We start from the raw sequence: 17,906 nt of genomic DNA, 5'->3' as shown, positions 1-17,906 counted from the left end.
CACTACTTTCACCTCTTCCTTTTATCGGCGGATTCCAGAAAGGGTTCGCTTGGTAAGAGGTCTATGTTAGTGTATAAGCGCAGAAGTATAAGGCTACCCGCAGCTATTCAATAGTTTAGAGCAGCTAGCTAGCCTCTCCATCCGGGTGCTCTGCTGTACCATCTCGTTTGTGTTTCGTCCTTGTTTTTATTACTTGTGACAGTGTGCCAACCTGGGCCATACTCAGTTTGCTCTAGCGGTATTGCGGCGCTGAGGGTTTGTTTTAGTTGTCTGTGAAGACAGCGAGATGACGTAGATGCACAAAGTAAACTGGGTCAATTGCCACAACCTGGTCCCGGTTTCCCAAATGCCAAAAAAAGTTCATCAGTAGAGCCTTCATAGGAACATCTTTAAATCTCCGAGCTGTTTCCCAAAGCAATCTTTATTATTGTTGCACTTCAAAAAGCTCGTAATCTAACGATGATAACTTCATAGTCGACCACATCTAAAGTTGCCACTCTTTGCAATTGATACATGCCAGCAATGTATAAAAATATGGTTGAAATTAAAACCGAGATGATTCCATGCCATGGTCAATCAATGGAGTTTTCAGAATGACGGCACAAACCGTAATTATCTTCCAAACTTTGCTTCTGCGCCGTTCAAAGACCGGCTACAGATGGATGCTCAGACTGGATCTCTTCACCATCAGAAACCTCACCATCAACGACAAAGGACTTTATCAGCTTCAAATCATCAGTGAACAGGTCACCTACCACAATTTCATTTTCACAGTCGACATGAGTATGTTTTAAATCAAGTCAAGAGACTAGTTTTCAATCAACATCGAACAAGATCTGTATTCAGAATTACATTATTCATGGTAAACACACACATTCTCTTTCCTTTTGTTCATGATAAATGTGACCTTTAGTCAATGTTGTGCCCAATAATCACTGTAATAACTGTTGGTCTCCTGGTGTCCCAGCTTCAGTGCCTACTCCTAACATCAGAAATACCCCACATAATCCCTCAGTCGACAGTCGGTTGGTCAGTGGGAGCTGTCCTGTGGTGTGTTCTGTGGTGTGTTCTGTGTTCTGTGTGTCCTGTGGTGTGGCTTTAAACAATCCTTATTTAACCTGTCTCCTCACCTTCATCTACACTGATTGAACTGGATTTAATAGGTGACATCAATGGGTGACATCAATTGCCTCGTTTAATAAAGGTTAAATACAAAAATATGTATGAAAAAAACAAGGGATCGAAGCTTTCAATCCCCTGGTCAGTCTACAGTATGTCATGGAAAGAGCATGTGTTGTATACTCAGTGTATGTCATCATGGTAACCAATTTTCAACATAGACAAACCTTGTTTAACATATGTTGATTTTGTACTTTGAAACGACATCAGATCGTCAACGTTATATCCACTATCAGAAAAAAACAATAGGATGGGCAACACCTCCTACTGGAGAGTTAATCTATATACAGCTACCCATTTGGTCTCCCATCCAGGGTCTTAATTAAGCCCATCTTTGATATCTCTCACTGACTATTACCAATGTGCTATTGTGAGAATGATTGAGAGATCTCTTAATAACTAAATAGATTCACTGTTGCTTTCGAAGTCATTCCAAAGGATATGTTTAACATAGCAAATGAAACGTAACCATACTTTATCATTCATTTATCAATTATACTATTTAGGCCTTTATAGCTATTGTTTAAAATTCAACAAAGGGTCCAACTAAAAATAGATAATACATATAGGCCTTGAGTTTGAAGCTTTGGTTGATTTATCATTTTAACATTACATGACATGACATGTGGTATCTCCTTCAAATGTTGATATTTGGTTGCCAACACAATTCAAAATCACTTATGAAATACAGTAAATAGCCTATTAACGTGTCGACAAGTAATATGTTGGATTTAGGTCACCAAATAAACCAAAAATGTAAGTAAAATAATAGGATTGAGCCAGTGGCTCAGATGAAACTATCCTACCATTAGATATATAAAGTATATTTACAATTTTGATATTTGGTCCCGATGTCAACCAAACACAGTTCAATATGACTTTTGTAATACAGTAAATAGCCAAAAGTTTAAGGGCAATTCCACCACTTTTCAACCTCATTTTCATTTTCTCCATCACAATTCCAGTCTCTACATATGTGAAAATGGTGCATGTATACGTTTTGTGGAAAAAATATATACATTTATTCACGTGATGGCATCGGCGGTGGTCTAAGGCACTGCATCGCAGTACGAGCTGTGGCACTAAAGATTCTGGGTTTGAATCCTGGCTCTGTCGCAGCCGGCCGCGACCAGGAATCCCATGGGGCGTTGAACAATTGGCCCAGCGTTGTCCGGGTTAGGGGAGTGTTTGGCCAGCAGGGATGTCCTTGTCCCATCGCGCTCTAGCGACTCACTCCTGTAGCGGGACGGGTCCAGTGCACACTGACACCATCACCAGGTGTATGCGGTTTCCTCTGACACAGCACTGTGGCTGGCTTCTGGGTTTAGTGGGCATTGTTTCAAGAAGCAGTGCAGCTTGGTTGGGTTGTGTTTCTGAGGACGCACGGCTCTCGACCTTCACCTCTCCCGAGTCCGTAAGGGAGTTGAAGCCATGAGACAAGTCTAACTACCAATTGGATACCGAAAAATGGGGTAAAAATAAATATATATATATATATATATATATTATATATATATATTAAAAGTTAAAACATTTATAAAACAGTGATTTTCAAACATGAGAATCGCAGTGAAGTGAGGAACACCATGGTCACAGAAGCATTTTTTAACCACAGATCATAGAAGTGCGCTGTAGACACTGGTTTGGTACTGGAAATAATGAATATAAGGTTGAAAAGTGGTGGAATTGCCCTTTAAGGCTATCTTTAAAAAAAAAAAAAAGTTAATATTTATTCAACTGTTGGTCAATTTCTTCAACAAATGATCAGGTCTATATAATTATCAAACATACATTAGTAATGGAAAGGAAACACAGACTCTTTGTTTAAGTATTAAAATACTCCTTTAGTAATACAATTGCAGACAGAAGTTGGTACAGTGTAGAGGAGTGATTATTTGCTGCATAAAACACATCCTTTGTTCATGTCAAAATGTACATTCTGTTTTTACAGTGGCAGGGACACAGTCTAATGGGTTCTTTTTCTTCAATGGGGAAGAAGATGAAATTGAGCGTTGGACTTGTAACCGAAAGGTTGCAAGTTCAAATCTCCGAGCTGACAAGGTACAAATCTGTCGTTCTGCCCCTGAACAGGCAGTTAACCCACTGTTCCTCGGCCGTCATTGAAAATAAGAATTTGTTCTTAACTGACTTGCCTAGTTAAATAAAGGTAAAATGAAAATAAATAAATAAAAATCCAGGGTCTGACAGAGTAGGCTACACCACAGAGTCCTCCTCTTCTGGACTCCCTGAGGTGGATACACAGCACCCTGTACAGTGAGCACAAAAACAATTGCGTATTTCAACACTGCTCATACCGTACAGTATCAACCATGGCAGGAGTACTTTGTCTTTAGGCTACTCAAGAAGGATGTCACTTACCTTTAATATATTTCCTTTTCCAGATGCAGCATATTACGATAAATAACATTAGGCCTATTCCAAGGACTATCACAACGATTGTGATTCGATTAGATCTGTCGAAATAAAAACAGGGAACAAACCGATGAGTCCCAAAACAATATATACACTTTACCCTGTTTCTTCTCATCATTTAATTTGATAGTGTTGCTAAATTGTCCTACTTTTTTGCTTAATTTAATCAATAGCAAAAAATAATGTAACTGAATGCTGTCTGTGTGGGCTGTTCCTGTCGATAAATATTACTGTTTTATCTGGTGTCTAACCCACAGCGCTGGAAGAATAGAAGTGACAGGGGATCCAAGTAAACTAATTAACCAGTCCAATAACAAAGAAAATGTTGCACATTACTATTAATAACATACCTACAAACTGAAGGCAGAGTGTTTCAATGTTGAGTTTGGTTGTCTGGTTGCTGACTGGGTTGGCAGCCACACAGCTGTAGATATTGTTGTCCTGTAGCTTTATCTCCAGAGGGAGAGACAGGTTGGTGGAGAGGTCAGGGCTGCTGGTCTGGTTGAGTCTCTTCTCTCCTCTGTACCAGGACAGGGTCATGTCTCTCCGGTTCTCCACAGAACACACCACTGAACAGCTCCCCTTCTCTGATGAACTGTCCAGAAAATCACCTTCAGGGATTTTTTTGACTTGAGGAAGTGGTACTGGAGCTGGGATATTAAAATTCAAACAATGATTTAACACAGATTCATGTCATTAATATTGGTCCTCTGGGTAGGAGGACAATTCTCACTAGTAACAAAGGTGTGGTGAGCACATTTCGTTTTTTATTTATCACTTTGGTGCAATTTTCACAAGTATGTGGTACATTTTCACAACTTTAAGCACAAATCTAAACAGATCAAAACTGCTCAATTCAAAACTAAGCACATTCTCAATTGACTGAGTGCAACAAACAGTCACTTGTTCACTGCACAAAATAACCCTTTCAATTTGCATTCATATTCAAAGTATTTGCTCGTCACAAAGCAATACTTGGTGTGACGTTGACACAGTGGTAGGATTTTACAGTGAGGAGGCAACAATGCGGATCTAGTTTTTCTTGCCAGACTGAGGCTTTTCATTTAGAAAGTGAAGAATTATGCCGTTGACTGAACACAACATACAAACAAAAATAACATACAGCTCCTGCCTCCTCTGGCATAAGCTGTTCCCATTATACCCGTAGGCTACACTGAATAAACTATGAGCTCGAACGCACCCACTGTTTGACAGTCAAAACTCGTATCAGGAAATGAACAATAAACAAGGTAATCGTTTAATATTAGTTTTGATATACCTCCACGTTTTGATTGTTATATATGATCACATTATAGTTGTAAGTTTCGATAAGTATGCCTAGGCTAAATACATGATTAGACAGAGCATTTTAGGCTACGGAGCAAAGCACAACATGAGGTTTTGCGCGCACAATCCAATTGTCTGCGTTCGACCACAAACTCTAAACATGGTTATTTTTATCTGACAGGTGATCAAAAAACAAGACATCGGATAACATGGCTAACCCCACATTATTACAAGAACATACATGTGATTCGCATAAACGGTTTCAATTCTAAATGTCTGGTTAGGCCTATTCATAATACGGCTTTAGATTCGGTGACTGAGGACATAATAACAATCGCTACAATGGTGTTATAAATACCATAATTTAATTGATACACTATAAGATTATGATTTTAGCTGATGATACTGTAGCAAGTTACAGTGACAAGTCACAAAAGTTTATATTGTGCAATGTTGCTTGGGGCAGAAATGGCATACAGTACACTACATCAATTCCTTCCTTAAATCCAATGTTCATGTTATTTTCTGAAGAAAACATGATTTTTCATGAATGACTCAGGGTTGAAAGATGTTTTGACCTCAAATGAATCCTAATACAAAGGTTCTGAACATAAGACAGGGGGCATTACAAGTGTTGTACCAAGAGTTTTGAAAATATACCTTACATCTGAAAAATGTGCCAAAGTGATAAAAAAACTGCAACAACATGGCTAGCATTATAATATAGCCTATTATATAATAATAATAATTATCATGTATTATAATACTAATAATAATATAGTGCCTATAATACGTATATTATTGTGCTACAAAATGGGATGGATTGAATTATTATTATTTTTGAAATTACCTTCAATTTACTAGGCAAGTCAGTTAAGAACAAATTGGTATTTACAATGACAGCCTACACCGGCCATATCCTGACGACGCTGCACCAATTGTGCGCAGCCTGTAGCGTGATGGGTGCAGTGCACACTGACACTATCACCAGGTGTATGGTGTTTCCTCTGACACAGTAGTGTGGCTGGCTTCTGTTTGCTCGTCACAATGCAATACTCTACAAGACCCGCCCTCGCTTCGGGCAAATCAGATCACGGCTTAATTCTGCTCCTCCCTTCATGTAGGCCCGAAACTCAAACAGAAAGTACTAGTGCTAAGGTCTATTCAACACTGGTCTGACCAACCGGAATCCATGCTTCAAGATTATTTTGATCACGTGGACTGGGATATGTTCTGGCGTTGGATTGGTTCCTGGTTGCGTCCGAGAATAACATTAACGCTTATATTATACGGACATGGTGATTGTTACAGGCTGACTACAACGTTTGCAAATTAAATTTAGAAATCTATGTTATTCAATTATTGCGGCCAACGAGCGTCTGCGTTGCCAAGGGCTAAAATAGAAATTAGTTATTTTTCTGATGCAGATTGCGCTGCAAGTCCTGCCCCTCCCATCTCCTCATTGGTTTCTAGAAGCAGGTACCCACGTGCCATTTCCTCATTGGTTATACCCACGTGGGTGACTGAAAAACAAACAGGTCAGTGGCGGTAATGCACCTACTTCATGAAAGTTGCCAATCGCAATATAAAGTCCAGAGATCAAAAAGCCTGGAATGAATAGGGATGACTAGAAACGATTCAGTTGACCATTTTATGTGTGGATTAATTGTCAGGGGGTGGCTTGTTATTTCACCTGAAATGCACAACTCAGTGTTTATATCCCAGAACAAATTAACTAGCAACAGCAAGCTAGCTAGCTAAATTGCCATAAATGTTTAGTGCTTTTTGACCTGTCCCCAAATTCATGTATTTGGTTCAGAGTTTGTTTTGATATTTTAACCTGCGTGTTGATGACGCGTTTGGTGTAGGGGGACAAAATACATTTATGCACGATGGCACACGCGCGCAGCCGGTTTGGGTTCCGTGTTAGGTCACGTTCTCTCAGCAAACTCCTGCGCGTGCCCTCATCAGTTATGCCAAGCATTATCTTATCTCTGACCAGTTCATCTCTTAAAGCACCATAGTCACATGTAGCTAGCTGCCTTTTCCCTTAGCCTAGTGACAAAGCTGTCAATGGACTCCCCGTCCTCCTGTTTGCAACAACTGAAAACGTAACACTTGCAGATAACAGTCTTTGCTGGCTTAAAGTAACGTTCAAGAGCATCGAGAATAACTGTTGCGTTACCTTGCTGTGCTGCTGTTAGGTTCAGGTTGTGTTTGTATACTTGTCGGCATTCAGTTCCCATTATAGTCCTCAAAGTGGCAGCCACTACCACCTCATTGTCCCTTTCCAGAAGTCCTGTTGCTAGTGCATAGTCCTCCCTAATTAGTATAGTGCATAGTCCACCTCTAATTCACCTCTAAACATTCGTGCTCCAATCTCCGCTGAGCTTCATAGCGGCGGGAGGTGGAATGTTCGCGGCCATGTCTAACAGGTGCTAACAACACTGAAGCTAACTAGCAAACTCACTCTAGCTAAGATCAATTCCGGCAAACTTTTACTCAAATAAGCTTTTTTTTGGTAAACCAGACCAGGTGACACTAATTTGCGGAAATCATGTTTAGTTATCCGACTCTGACACCATGTTTGAATGTTAAATGACAAGACAGAGGCATTGATGCGAGTAACTAGTCTTGTTCAGTACATTGCAATACATCTGGGTATTTCAAGCACACCGGTAAAACACTGGAGTTGCAGTAATTAACATTTACCAACAGATAGCATCACTATACCATCTTACACCCATAACAGTGACTGAGTTCATCAGGAAGTGTATAGGGGATGTTGTTCCAACGGTGACTAATAAAACCAACCAAACCAGAAATCATGGATAGATGGCAGCATTCCCGCAAAACTGAAAGCACGGACCACCGCATTTAACCATGGCAAGGTGACTGGGAATATGGTCGTCAGTACAGAGACCAAGTGGATGTATAACAGTATAGACTTTTCGTCTGCCCCCTCGCCCCGACCTGGGTGCGAACCAGGGACGCTCTGCACACATTAACAGTCACCCTCGAAGCATCGTTACCCATCACTCCACAAAAGCCGCGGACCTTGCAGAGCAAGGGGAAAAACTCCTTCAAGGTCTCAGAGCAAGTGACGTCACCGATTGAAACGCTATTAGCGCGCACCACCGCTAACCAGCTAGCCATTTCACATCCGTTACACTCACCCCCCTTTTGACCTCCTCCTTTTCCGCAGCAAGCAGTGATCCGGGTCAACAGCATCAATGTAATAGCATAGACTTTACGTCCATCCCCTCGCCCCGACCTGGGCGCGTACCAGGAATGCTCTGCACACATCAACAGTCACCCTCGAAGCATCGTTACCCATCGCTCCACAAAAGCCGGTGGTCAAGGTCTCAGAGCAAGTGACGTCACCGATTGAAAAGCTATTAGCATGCACAACCGCTAACTAGCTAGCCATTTCACATCCGTTACAGATACGCAATTCAAGGGCTCAGACACGGGACGTATGTGGCAGGGTTTACAGACAATAACGGATTACAAAGGGAAAACCAGCCACGTCGCGGACACCTATGTCTCGCAGGGCTCTCCAGAGGGTGGTACGGTCTGCCCAACGCATCACAGGGGGCACACTGCCTGCCCTCCAGGACACCTACAGCACCCGATGTCACAGGAAGGCTAAAAAGATCATCAAAGACATCCACCACCCGAGCCACGGCCGGGTTACCCCGCTGTCATCCAAAAGGCTAGGTCAGTACAGGTTCATCAAAGCTGGGCCCGAAAGACTGAAAAACAACTTCTATCTCAAGGCCATCAGACTGTTACATAGCCATCACTAGCAAAGTACCACCCGGCTACTCAACCCTGCACCATAGAGGCTGCTTCCCCATATATTATAGACATGGAATCCACTGGCCACTTTAAATAATGGAACACTAGTCACTTTAATAATGTTTACATACTGCTTTACTCATCTCATATGTATATACTGTGTTCTATTCTACTGTATTTAGTCAATGCCACTGACATTTCTCATCCTAATATTTATATATTTCTCAATTCCATTATTTTACTTTTAGATTTGTGTATTGTTGTGAATTGTTAGATACTACTGCGCTGTCAGAGCTAGGAACACCAGCATTTCGCTACACCCGCAATAACATCTGCTAAATATGTGTATGTGACCAATAAAATTTAATTTGATTTTGATTTGGGAATGCGAGACAGTCTCAACTAACCATCCAACCACCAATATGATTGGTTCCAATTATATTCGCCCTCTCCCCAAATCCAATTTTCAGAAAACAAACCGAGGACTTGCGAGAACGGAAGTGGGGGATAGAAGGAAGATATGGCGGAAACAAAATTTCGTTCTGAAAGCGCTAGAAGTCGAGTTGTGACTCCTTTCACAGGAAGTGAGAATGAGTCGGTTACAGTGGCGAAGAAAAAGGGAAACGAGAACTCAACTTGTGTTCTAAAATAGGAAACCACTAGACTCGTTTATCGTCTCCAGTCACAAGATTGGTCCTAATTTAGATTTGTTTTGTGTGTCTGCGGAGCAGAAAAAGCGTGTTTTAAAGACTCAAAAAGATCGAAGTGGAATGTTTTCTGCATGGATTTTCGTAGCAGGGCGCCTATCAAGGGGGTGACTTCTGGGTTCGCGCAAGAAGTAAAACCACACGATATAACTGAAGACATCGATGGAGTGTTTGGTGCACGTCGATTGACCTGTATGGTGAACGGAGAAATGTTCACTTCATCCATGCTACTCTTTGATGAATTGTCTCTCCCTTCTCATATAACGTTAGGATTCATGAGATACCCTGTAAGAGTTTTCGTGCACAAGCCTCTTCAGTGTCATACATGTAAAAGATGTGGTCATGTGTCAAGTTTGTGTAGAAGGGAAGACTATCGACCGAGCTAAAGACCGTTTGAAGTTGGATATTCAAACTTTTAAACCTCAATAGCTTTCAAACCACTTGAGCCACAGACTCCAAATAAGTGTCATTATGTTGGAAAAAATGCAGACATTGCACCAGTCTTATTTCTATGATTTGGACATTAATTCGCTTTCCAGAGCTAATAAACATGTGGAAATGTGAGCAGCATTTTGTATTCCTAGTTGAATTAGTTAAGGAGCGTAAACAAAGTACCAGCTTTTTTTTTACATTCAAATTTCAATAGCTCATTGGTCATGTGACCTACTTGACTCAAACAAGGTCCAGAATGTCCACTGACTACCGTTCTATATTTCTCACCCTTTAGTTTGTCCATTTTCATCTCACACGTTTTTACATTACATTAATTTTTCTACATTTAAAATTTCAGTAGCTCCTTGGTCATGTGACCTAGTGATTTCAAACATGGTTCAGAATGTACCCTTCTGTATTGCACACCCCTGTTTGTGTACTGTAAAATAACGCGGTGTAACATGCATTTTTAATCGTTTAAAATGTTGCATTTTTAATATTGCATAACCACTAGTTATGTCTCTTCTATATTGTTGTACATTAATATTAGTTTGCCAATTAGGGCGTTCAGTCCAGTGTTGTGTTTACCCTTTTCTTTAATATTTATCTATAATAATTGGTAGTTCTAAGTACTTTTTCCCCCTGTGTTTTATTTTTCCACAGTATTTAACAGCGGTACACAATAGGAGAGAGACAGATAATATCTCATTTCGTCGTTAATATCAACCATAAAGGAAAAGGGCAAAGTACGAGAGTCATGCTATTAATTGTCCAAAGCAGGGATGGAGAGTGCGCTAGTAAGGTAGACTGCAGTGGGTTTGCTGATCAATACATATACTGAACATGTAACCACAGTAATGGTGGCCAGTAAATCAAGGAATAAATATGTAATATTGACAAATTAAACAGAAATTGTAGACCATTAACCTTTTCCAACATGTCAACAGACACTTAACTTCAAATAAGTATGAAACATTTTCAGTGTTAACTTTCTCTATAACCTGTTATCCCCGGTTGATATAAATTTCAGAGCCTCTTCAGTGTGTGTTCTTTATACAGTTTGTGTTCTTTATACTGTTGAACTATTTTGTCTTCACATGGAACCACCACTGGCATTAAAAACATTCAATCTAAAACAAAACAAAGCGTAACACGTTATAAATAATATAAAATATCAATGCAGTATGACAAATGACGAATTAGCCATCCACTGTGTTATATCATATATTGTCCTTACGCGCTGTCACTGTTGTCAAAATGTTATAAACATGTTAAATAAAGTTACTAACCCAGTCAGTCTTTGGGCCACATCCAGGTTCTGTATCAGTGGCACACATGAAGCAGTTATTGGCTTTGTTGAACTCTGAAATCATAGGTTTGAACTGATCATACGGCTGTCTGACAACTACATAAAAATAGAGAACCCCTGTGGTTCAAGTCAAGAGCTACCCTTCCCCTTTCAGTCTGCTCTGCGCATGTCTGAAAGTAACAGATCCAGCAGCCAAGAGAGTTTTTCAAAGTTTGTCATAAAAAAATATTACACTTATGAATGTAGTTATAATGCTAATATGTATTAGATCCAGTACAATGGAATAACTAAGACCTGAATTTGAATGCAGCGTGTTCCGATTCCTCCTTCTCTTTCTGTCCAGCAGCGTCAACCAAAAACACTTGGCCTGATGGTTCATGCAGATACTGGGGAAGCAACATAGAAATGTATTGATCCCTTAAATGATTGTACTATTAAATGACCCATATCACAACCCTCATACCTCGTCACAAAAATGTACCTAAATCAATTTTGGAAAAAGGATTTTACTCACAAAAGACATAGGAATGTATTTTTCCAGTTAGAAATAGTAGGCCATGCAACAAATAACTATTTTCATCAGAAAAACAAACCCTCAAATGCACTATTGCATTTTGTAAGTTGTGTGCAGGTGGCTTGTTGTGAATGCACTCAAATATCAAGTCATTATCAGGTTATGGATACTGCATTCTAATACTCAACATAGAAGGATTTGTCTTAATGTACAGTATATGAAAGTGATGCTATGAAAAGGATTCTTTCACCTTATCAAGCTCACTCTGACTGACAATTTCCTGCCTGTTACTGTGATTAAAAAGAGCATATGAAACAGTTTTTCATGAGGCCTACCTGTGCCCCTTCCTTTAAGCCCCTCTGTTCGAACACCTCTCCTGTCCTTGATCCATACCACGTACAGCCATTTGCGGATCTTTTCAGTGTCCATGTGAAAGATAATTATTGCGAGGCTGGAACATTTGTTAACTCCAAAAAATGCTTTTTAACATCCATGTGAAATGAAGGCCTGCACAGCTTACAGATTTAAGTAAAATACTATGATATGAAAGTAGACAAACAGAGTGAGCGATATGAAGGTAGTCAGTGGACATTCTAAACCTTGTTGAGGTCAGTAGGCCACATGACCAAGGAGCTATTGAAATTGTACATTTAGAAAAACTAATGTGAGATGAAAATGGATAAACTAAAGGGTGTGCAATGTGTAGGCCCACTCAGTGGACATTCTGAACCTCATTTGAAGTCACTAGGTCACATGACCAAGGAGCTATGGACATTTAACGTTTTTAAAAACTAATGTAAAGTCTTGTGAGATGAAAATGGACAAACTAAAGGGTGTGCAATATCGAAGGGTAGTCAGTGGACATTCTGGACCTTGTTTGAGTCAAATAGGCCACATGACCAATGAGCTATTGAAATTCGAATGTTAAAAAAAGATGGTACTTTGTTTACACTCCCTAACTAATTCAACTAGGAATACAAAATGTTGCTCACATTTCCACGTGTTTATTAGCTCTGGAAAGCAAATTAATGTCCAACTCAGGAAAATAAGACCTGTGCAATGTTGTGCGCAATTTTTCCAACATAATGACATTTATTTGGATTCTGTGTCTCAAGTGGTTTGAAAGCGCGAAAATCCGTCGAATATCCACCCTGAAACGGTCTTTACCTCAGTCGATATTCTTCCCTTCTGCACACACTTGACACATGACCACATCTTTTACATGTATGACACTGAAGAGGCTTATGCACAAAAGCTCTTACAGGGTATCTCATGAATCCAAACGTTATATGAGAAGGGAGAGACTCTTCATCAAAGAGTAGCATGGATGAAGTGAACTTTTCTCCGTCCACCATACAGGTTAATCGACGTTGCACCAAACATTCCACTCTGATCTTTTTGAGTCTTTAAAACACGCTTCTTCTGCTCCGCAGACACACAAAACACAAAACAAATCTAAATAGGACCAATCTCGTGACTGGAGACGATAAACGAGTCTAGTGGTTTCCTGTTTTACAACACAAGTTGAGTTCTCGTTTCCCTTTTTCTTCGCCACTGTAACCAACTCATTCTCACTTCCTGTGAAAGGAGTCACAACTCGACTTCTAGTGCGTTCAAACAAAAGCTCAGTTTCCGCCATATCTTCCTTCTATCCCCCACTTCCGTTCTCGCAGGTCCTCGGTTTGTTTTCTGAAAATTGGATTTGGGGCGAGGGTGAATATAATTGGAACCAATCATATTGGTGGTTGGATGGTTAGTTGAGACTGTCTCGCATTCCCATTGGCTGACAGTGTCATTTCACTTAGTTGAGACAATTGAGACAGAGACGGATGTCCTCCAGAGACCCAAATGTAAAACAAGTGAAGAGACATTTAAAGTCCCAGCAGTAGACAACTGGAAAATGACAACGCTTCAATATTTGGGAATATCAGTACTTCTCATCATCGGTGAGTAGGCTATTCCTATAGAAGTTGTACTTCGTGTTGGTGTTTGTTACTGCTGTAATATACAGGCAGGTATAGACCTATGGTTATTAATGTATACCTTTAATTCAAATCAAAATCAAATCTCATTTTATTGGTCACATACACATATTTAGCAGATGTTATTGCAGTGTAGCGAAATTCTGGTGTTCCTAGCTCTGACAGCGCAGTAGTATCTAACAATTCACAACAATACACAAATCTAAAAGTAAAATAATGGAATTGATAATTGTATAAATATTAGGATGAGCAATGTCAGTGGCATTGACTAAATACAGTAGAATAGAACACAGTATATACATATGAGATGAGTAAAGCAGTATGTAAACATTATTAAAGTGACTAGTGTTCCATTATTTAAAGTGGCCAGTGATTCCATGTCTATAACATATGGGGAAGCAGCCTCTATGGTGCAGGGTTGAGTATCCAGGTGGTACCCCGTTAGTGATGGCTATTTAACAGTCTGATGGCCTTGAGATAGAAGTTGTTTTTCAGTCTCTCGGGCCCAGCTTTGATGAACCTGTACTGACCTAGCCTTTTGGATGACAGCGGGGTAACCCGGCCGTGGCTCGGGTGGTGGATGTCTTTGATGATCTTTTTAGCCTTCCTGTGACATCGGGTGCTGTAGGTGTCCTGGAGGGCAGGCAGTGTGCCCCCTGTGATGCGTTGGGCAGACCGTACCACCCTCTGGAGAGCCCTGCGAGACATAGGTGTCCGCGACGTGGCTGGTTTTCCCTTTGTAATCCGGAATTGGTTTTAGCTAGAGTTTGCTAGTTAGCTTCAGTGTTGTTAGCACCTGTTAGACATGGCAGCGAACATTCCCCCTCCCGCCGCTATGAAGCTCAGCGGAGATTGGAGCACGAACTGGGATACGTTTAGAGGTGAATGGGAGGACTATGCACTAGCCACGGGACTTCTGGAAAAGGACGATGAGGTTGTGGCTGCCATTCTGAGGACTATAATGGGATCTGCATGCCGAAACGTATACAAACACAACCTGAACCTAACAGCAGCTCAGCAAGAAATCTTCTTCATGTGGTACCCTTCCTGCAGGCTCATTTGGACATGACCCTCCATCTGCAGCAGTTTGGCACCACAGCAGCGTACAGCTTTAAGGCCACTCCATCCTCTTCTGCTGGTTCCAGCACCGTGACAATGCAGTTGGACAGTGAAAATGAAGAGGATTTCCTTGCCAATCTATGATTCATCATATTTACAGTACGTATGCAAGGAGTGTACTTTCTGGAACTTGCGGAGACACAGCTGATGGTGACAGTGTGCACTGCAGTGTCAACGAGAACAGTGGCAATATCTGGAGGAAACCATTGAGCAGCTAGCCAGCCAAGCAGCACAACAACCTGGAGAGAGCTGCCTAGCGCACACATCATTATTTGGGTTAAGTTGCTTGTTCAATAAGATAGCATATATACCTTGTTATTAGCTTGTACCTATAATTGTCGATCAGTTAGGCAGCATGTTAACTAACTACCAATAGACTGCTTCAAACTATAATTGTTCAGATTGTGTAGGTTTACTAGTTAAAGAGAAAATACATCAAATGTAATTGTTCAATGTGTAATGTGTAAATGTTCAATAATTCAATGTGTTGTGTAAAAAATCTGATCATATAAAATGTGTTGTTTATTTGACCTTTACAAATAAAAATATGTGATAATAAACAAACAAATCTAAACTAACAAATACAAGTCATATTTTTCACGTAGATGGCCAGTCAATTTGAGTAACGTTATTGTGGATTCTACGTAATGACGCGGTTTTAGGTTATTAGGTAATGATGTCATCACAATGTAATTTAGCTACTTTTAGCAACAAATCGACCTGCCCCTAGCAACTTCCCCTGACAATTAGTTGGCAACACTAGGTCGCTAGTCTTTTCAGTTCGCTGCAGCTAGCGACTGGAACGAGCTGCAACAAACACTCGAACTGGTCCGTTTTATCGCCACCTCTTCATTAAAAGACTCAATCATGGACACTATTACTGGCAGTTGTGGCTGCTTTGCGTGATGTATTGTTGTCTCTATCGTCTTGCCCAATAATGTTTGTACCATGTTTTGTGCTGCTACCATGTTGTGTTGTCATGCGTTGTTGCCTTGCTATGTTGTTGTCTTTAGGTCTCTCTTTATGTAGTGTTGTGTTGTCTCTCTTGTTGTGATGTGTGTTTTGTCCTATACTTATATTTAATTAAAATATATATTTTTAAAATCCCAGCCTCCGTCCCCACAGGAGGCCTTTTGCCTTTTGGTAGGCAATCGTTGTAAATATGAATTTGTTCTTAACTGACTTGCCTAGTTAAATAAAGGTTAACTAACTAACCAACTGATCATAACACAACAACTCTAACACCAAGTGACATTTATTTAGACCTAGCTATAATTTCCACGAATCCGACACTTAAAATGAAGCATAAAATCATGTCCGTCAGTCATGTAAAATGTTGACGTTGACTTGAAATATGTGCTTGAAATACTTTACTAACATTCATAACGTCACCCTGTTGTTTACACAGCACAAATCACTCAGGTACTGGCTTATCCACGTTACAGCAACGATTCTATTTGGAATAGGCCTGAACAGAAAGACAGGTCAGGCAGTCTAAGTAACAAAAAATAAAAAATAATAATGATAATACTAATAATATCATGGTGTGCTCTTCATCACTCATATTCATAAGTAGGCTACATATTTATTGGAATTGTTTATTTATTGTATTACAAATAATGATAATAGGCCTGTTATTATTGTTAGGCTATCTAGATTATTTCTCTAAAATAAAAATGATCTGGCATTACAGCGGTCATTAAGCTACCGCTGATTCAAATGAACACCATCCAGACAAATTAAGAAGTGTCAAAGGATCATCGCCAAGTTACCTCAAAGAAAACAGACTCCAAACGTTTAGTTAGACCTAGTAGATTTTCCAGCAAGATTATAGGTCCACATAATGAACTAAATTACACGAACAGAAAGGCTTTTCATTTCACACAAAAATCCTTCCAGCTAAGATTTCAGCAATTTATATCAATGATGATTTCTTAATTTGGTCGATGTAGGCCTATTTATATAAATAAAACAATTGTATTTCAGATAGGCTAATCGGATACTATTTATGTGAAAGGCCAAATCATAAATTGAGATGTACGCACAGCCATTTTGTAAAAAGTATATTGACGAAAATGTATCTCAGTTGTCGCCCTTCATAGGTGCAATGTTTATTTTCTATACTTATGATGTGAGGATCAAGTTTTCAACAATTGTATTGTCTCTTCAATATGTAGACTATGACCTGTGTAGACCATTTGACTTGTCTATTGCCCTGTCATGATATAGGCCTACGGCATGTTTCTTTGTCTTTTGCTTATGAAGCGCTTTGAGATTTCTATTTGAAAAGCGCTGTAGAAGCTTAATCAATTATTATTCATGTTATTATATGCTTTATCTGTCTGGGATAATTTGGCCCTCGTGACCAACTCCATTTGTTTGATAACCCACACGAAAATAATTGCGCCTTGAGATGACAAACCGCAGAGGTAAAACAATAAGAATATGTCTCGTAGGTTTAATATAATTTACTCATATATGTAAGTTTGCCCAGCAAGAATATATTTCAAATAATCTGATCCTGCCAGATAAACAATACTGAAACGATTACTCGACAGGAATGGCGAGAATAGACCTATAGGTTAATTGTTGTTGCAGTGTAGGGCTTCATGAATGTCATTATCCTATAACACAAAGTAAATCCAAATGCTGACTGCGTGTGTAAATCATGAAGCAGACTCTTAATTGCTCCTTTAGACGCCTACATTTCAATATTGATAAATTGAAAATGACTAGGCTAATGGCAATGTTTCGCTGACACATTGAAACCCGTGATAGCCTGCAGTGGTTGAAACAAAGGACACACTCTTTGCCAATAATTGCTTAATATTGCATTGTCAGGTAGGACCAAAATAAATGTACCCAAGGCATACACATCAACATCTAGGGATTGCAAACAATTTCCTAATGTAACCTAAATACACTCCAAATCCTCGTTGAGATAAAAGCAGAGGGGGACAATAGAGATGCAGATAAATTGCTAAATAGGTTATCCCGTGTGTATTATTCTAGGTTATTTAGCTATGAAGTTGCAAAGTCTCCTTGGTTTGAATGCTGAAAGCAATGTTTTCTTTTTAATTTAACAACAGGAATTGGTGGATTTTGCGTATTAAATAAGTAGAGAACATTGAATAGAAAAGCTA

This window comes from Oncorhynchus tshawytscha, linkage group LG34 (genome assembly GCF_018296145.1).
Source record: "Oncorhynchus tshawytscha isolate Ot180627B linkage group LG34, Otsh_v2.0, whole genome shotgun sequence".
Classification (NCBI taxonomy): Eukaryota; Metazoa; Chordata; class Actinopteri; order Salmoniformes; family Salmonidae; genus Oncorhynchus; species Oncorhynchus tshawytscha.
This window is presented reverse-complemented; position numbering follows the sequence as displayed.